We start from the raw sequence: 6,000 nt of genomic DNA on the forward strand, positions 1-6,000 counted from the left end.
CGTTGTTGGGGCCTTGCCCTTAGACGATGATGCCCCTTGGTACCCTTTCGGCTTTTCAGCCTCTGCCCTTATGACATCATCTTCTACCTTTATCCCGATTCTTATCAATTCTTTGAAAGAGCCAAAATTCTGGTATTTCAGAGCATTGCGGTAAATAGGTCGTAGATTCTTTACGAACTTATCTACCATTTCAACTTCGTCAGGCTTCTTGGCTAATTTCACGCTTTCAGCGCGCCATCTTGCAAGGAATTCAAAAAGCCTTCTTTGTCTTTACGTGTCATCACCTCCAATGTTCTTATGTTGGTTTGAATCTCGACATTATCAAAGATAGTGCTTGCGAACTCCACCGTAATATCTTCGAAAGTGGGGAAGTTCTTAAGGTCCAGATTGTAGAACCACGCCTTCGGTGTTCATTCGAGAGATTGAGCGAAAATTTCGGAGAGCATGTCGGCGGGTACTCCCTTCGATGCTAAGTACCCCTTATAGGCCTTAACATGGTGGATGGATCTTCTGTGCCCTTAAACTTTGGGATATCAGGTGAGTACCATGTTCGTGGGCAACTTATCTGAATCGGGGCATAGGCCCTAGCATTTTCGTAGTGGATGTTCTTCCCCAGGAGAGTTTCGAGACGGTCTTCAATGAATTTGAACCGTTTCTCCGGATCGTCGAGGTGGGGTAGATGAAGAGGAATCTTCACCCGGCTTGGATTCGATCGCATCCATTCTGGTCATCATGAGGTTCACGGCCTCAGTGAGTTTGTTAACAGCATCTTCCATTGCTTGAAGTCGGGTTTTTGGCGGCCTTTCTACAAGAAAACCCCGTACTGAGTCAATATTTAAAGTAAGAGCCCCTGCACACTTAAGGACACGACCCCAACTTGACTCAAACAAAGACTCGACTTGAGACTGACTAACCAAAGGTTCGAATCACGGTTGGATTTAGACCTTGGTTCATTTTAGACTCGGCAAAACGACATGACTCAAACTGTCATAGCTCGATTCTAAACTGGACTCGGTGTGACTAAACCCGTGATTGGACCAACATAGTCCTTAGGTTCGAGTGAAACGTCCTAAAGGGCCTAGCTTGGACGTTTCTGTGGACTATCCTAGACCAAAAGGTCGACCAACATGACTCAAGGCCCAAGAGGTGAGCTTGGGTGACCTAACAAGGTCGTGTTCTAGACTCTTAGAACGAAACACACCCGGCCTAACACGGCCATGACCTGGACACGACTTGACGCAATTCATGCTTGGTTGAGGTTCAAGAGGCATTTTGGATTGGTTTTGAAAAAAACGAAAGATTGATTCGAAAATGAGATTTGAAATGGGCAGCATGCCGGCTATAAAAGCTCATTTTGGGCCGAAAATTCTAGTCCTATTTGGGCAGCATTCCGCGTTTTTAAAACCATGCTATTTTGAAAGTAAGTTGTTCAAAAGTTCGGTTTTGAAAAGGACATGAGAAATTTCGAAAAGACTCGGGAAAACAATTTGCACATTGTCATTCTCATGTTACAAGGATGTATGCTCCTAGACATCTCTAAGTCTCGGCAAGTCTTCTACAAGAAGGTCTATGCCCTCCATCCTTTTGCGGTCTTATAGAGCAAGGTGTCTTAAGGTAGAGTACCTAGAAGATCGTCCCCACCATCAAGAACCACGCGAGGTAAAGTGGAAGCGAGCAATGTGCAACTTCCTAGCATAGTGGGACGTCGCCCCCCACGCATCACGAAGAAACGCTGGGACGGCCCGGACAAGTCCTTAAGGGTTTATGCATGAATCGTAGCACTATGAGTAATGTTTTACTTTCCGACACTTTCTTTTCAAGTTTCACCTCGGAGGAAAAGACCCTAGAAACAAAGTGTAACTAGTCCTCTTTTCCCAGTGAGTCGCCAAATCGTGGACAAGGCCCTCGGGATCTGCGTCCGCGGGATCCACACTAGGCATAATCGACTCGAGGTTCTTTCGAATCGAATTAAGACATATTAGAGTCGCCACCAAGTTTTATGGGAACTTGGAACCGTTCAAGTCAACTTTACACCTTTCATCGAAAAGCATAAAGCCAATCGACTACGAGTGATTAAAGATAAAGACTTGTACCCTATATCACTCGATTTGAATGACTCTCGTAATCCAATGGTATTTAGACGGATCCACAAACCATAGATCTTGAGTAAGGGGTGAGGGTACGTGTTAGGAAGCCCATCAGGACACCTAACCCCGCCCGTCGATAACGGCCTCTACTAAGTCAAGTGTCGGATTTCAAACAAGGTCATAGCTACTACGATATATGATATGCAAACATCGTTTTAAAACCCTAACATGTGACAACAATTTCTATGTCGTTTAATGCATGAATACTAACTTTGTCAAAGTTGTTTTAGCATGTTGGTTGATTTGAAATAAAAGATGCGCAAACACGGCTTAGAAGGAATGGGGGAGCCATTGGGATCTATCCTATTACAACCCAGGCATTTCATGCCGACACAACGAGAAATAAATTACAACTCAATCTAATTACAACAACTATCGTAATTACTTTGACTCAGATTACAATACAAACTAACAAAATACAACTTAAACTATTAAGTCTTAATAAACGAAACAAATGTAAACAAAAAAGCTAAAGCTAAGTTAGACTAATTAAAGATGTTAGCCAAATTATTAGTTAATGAACAAATTAGATTAGAATTAAACTAATTAAATTAAAATAAATAAGTACAAAGGCTTGAAATAAATTAGGTACAACTTATTAATTAAATTCAACCCAACTTATTAAAATTATTCACCAATCCATATTTATTAAAATAGGATTAGTAAACAATTAAAGAAACAAAAGAAGAAAAGAAACTAAAACTGGCAGACCCGTGCAGTGCACGGATCAGAAGTCAGACAGACCCGTGCAAGGCACGGTTTTTGTAGAAAAGCAAAGTTAATTATGTTTTAATTACGAAATCAGTAAAATAAATTACGAAAAAATTTATTAAATTAAATTTACAGATTTTGAACCATAAAAGATAATTAAAACGACTTTTAAAAAATTAGAATAAATAAAACAAATTAAAGGTTAATTAATTACAAATTAAATTAAATAAATACGAACTAGGTTAGGTACAATTCTAAATCGTCAACGAGTGCAAATGGAAAGGTGTTAAGCACGCACTTCCATGCTAGCGAGAAAATTAGTGAAAGGAAGATGAATTCAATTAAGTTCTGAGAATTGTTAATCGGTTTTTAAAGCTATGTCGATGTACCCTAATGTGTCTAATTAGGTTATTAAACTGATCTAATATCATCTAAACGAGTTATATGTTAACAAACAGAGGTCATACTAACATGTAAATGGTCCAGGGGTAGGTCGAATCACACGAGAGAAGAGAGGGGTCAAAAGCGAAGAGCGAAGTCAGAATTTGTTTTATTAATGCCCTACCTTGAACACGAGGATATGTAAATGAGACGGGGGTGTACGACCGACTGATGTAGCGGTTTCTTTCCCATCTCAAGTCAACGCGGGTGTTCATGGTGGTACTTTAACTCATACTCGAACTAAACTAGTTTCATAGTTAATTAAACAATCGATAAACAAAAACGATAAACGAATAAAAACAAACTATAAAAAACAAACATAAAAAAACGAAATAAAAGGGAGAAAAAGGAGGATTTGATGCACCCTCAACCTACATGTATCGTGACACCGTCTTGGGTCGTAATCGATGGTATATTTTATCTCGAGAGGCCGTCGTCGACGAAGAAACAAAGCAAACACGCGTTTTTATCGAATCTGGACAGCAACTTTCAAACAGTGATTTCTCCCTCGTTTCACGATGAAAATTCGATTTAAAAGATGTTTTGAAAACTAGAAAGAGAGGAGAACAGATATCTTAAAGCAACCCCTGCTCTTTTTGAGTTATTGGGCACGAAAAACGAGCACAAACAGAACTGGACAGACAGGAACAAACCGCGAAAACAGAGTGTATAACACTCTGTTTTTCGAGGGATTTCGTGTACTCTCAAGGGCAATTTGGCTCGTAAATCTTTGTCTAATGTGTATATGGATGTTATATGGTTAATTAGGAACAAGAAACTCGAGTTTTGATGGAGGTTTGAAGGAGGAACGAATTGTTTTTCGAAGAGGACACACAAACTGTTTCAGTTTGGATGTCGGTTTTGTGGAGGGTTTTTGAGAGGCAATTAGGGTTTGTTTCTGAGGTTTAAAGCTTGTGAGTGAAGGTAGGATGTATGTAGAACTTAGAGGAATGAATGTATGGTGAAGGGGTGGTATTTATAGGGAGTTAAAGTAGGTTAAAAGGGAGGAGAAGCAGACGGGCTCAGCTGAGCATAGCTGCTGTCCAGCAGCTTTTGGGGGGTTTTCTAGGGTTCGTATGGGGGGTTTTCTTGGTGATTAAGGTAAGGTAATATGGGTAGGATATTAGGGTATGGGTTAGGGTTAATGGGCACGGTTTTTGGTGGTATTTGGAGCGGGTTTTGGGCTCGGGATTGAGCTGCAAAACAGGGGGGGCTGTTTCGTTTTTACGGGCTGTTTGGGGGGTGTTTGGGATGGGATTTGGGCCATGGTTATGGGGTTCGAACTGGGGTTGGATGGGTAGTGGTCTAGGTTGGTTAGTGTACTCGAGATTCGTGCCAATTCGTAAAGAAAACGGGCTCAAAAACCGAGCTCAAAAACGTGTGTTTAAAACAAGTTCTTTTCGATTTTCAAATCGATTTTTCAAATCAATTAACACATTAAAATAAATGATTTTTCAAACCAAATATACTCATAAAATGATTTTTCAAATCAAATATTTATTTTATTTTCAATAAAATAAACTTGGGAAAATAAATTCAAAATAAAATAAAATAAATTGAATTTACCTAAAAAAAGCCATAATTTAAATATCATTTAAATTAATAAAATGGACTCACTTAAAAAAACATTAATTTAAATATCATTTAAATTAATAAAATACTTCATCGACGACGCCCATTCTACATCGTAAAACGAGCTCCAAATAATGACAATGACAACTAAAGAATACATGTGTCCTATCATCATCGGGTGTTTGTCGGGTTCTCTATAAATTCCAATATCGACGGATACGGGTATCTACAGGATGCAGTTGGGCCACGACGACGTTCATGGCTTTAATTATGGCCATAACGTATTCATTCAGAGGAAACCGGAGCCCATACTCCAGGTGTCTGATGTATACGCCGATCTGACCCTTGGGGGCAACAGACCGCCTGACCTTCCTCAGGAATAACAATTCTATACTCCCTGCCAAAGGAGTAATGGTGTTCAAAAAACTCAGAGCCGGAGCAACTGGCGAACTTGTTTGTCCAAGCACGATCAGGATTGATCTTACAGGCGTCGCCGTGGTCCAAGAGATGCGGCCTCTCCTCATTGGAACGAGTCCTTTCAACATCATCACCGTCATCATCAACAACATCATCATCATCCGAGAAATCCTCCAAATACTGATCGTCAACCTCAGGAGAAGGAGACCTAGGGCCCCCGGACCTTATCGGGATGGCGGCCAGCGCCTCCTCTTCATCAAGACGCGACGGGGAGCCCCCCGGCGCAGGATTACTAGGTCCGGCATCAGCAGAAGACATGACAAACAAATACTTAATAAATAAAAGTTGAAAATTTGGTTGTTTACCTTGGAAAAGTGTTACGCCGAGTAACGCTTTGAAGATTAGAGAGAAGTTTCGTCAAAGAAGGCTAGAAAGAAGAAATTTTTTTTGAGAAAGAGAATTTTTGGCGGCCAAAATCAGGGACTAACTGCTCTATTTATAGAGCAAAGCCCATGAAACAGACCAATCAGGGCAAAGCCCATGAAGCGTCAACCAATCAACGCCGAGCCACGTGTCAAGCATGCAGCCATGGAATGTCAATCGACAAACAGTTACAAAACTTCTTCAACACGCTCCTTGACAGAATGCCAACCGACGTATCTTCTTCAAACACGATCCTTGGTATCTACTTGCCAAACGGCCTGCTGTTCAA

Source organism: Silene latifolia, chromosome 5, assembly GCF_048544455.1.
Source record: "Silene latifolia isolate original U9 population chromosome 5, ASM4854445v1, whole genome shotgun sequence".
NCBI classification, from domain to species: Eukaryota; Viridiplantae; Streptophyta; class Magnoliopsida; order Caryophyllales; family Caryophyllaceae; genus Silene; species Silene latifolia.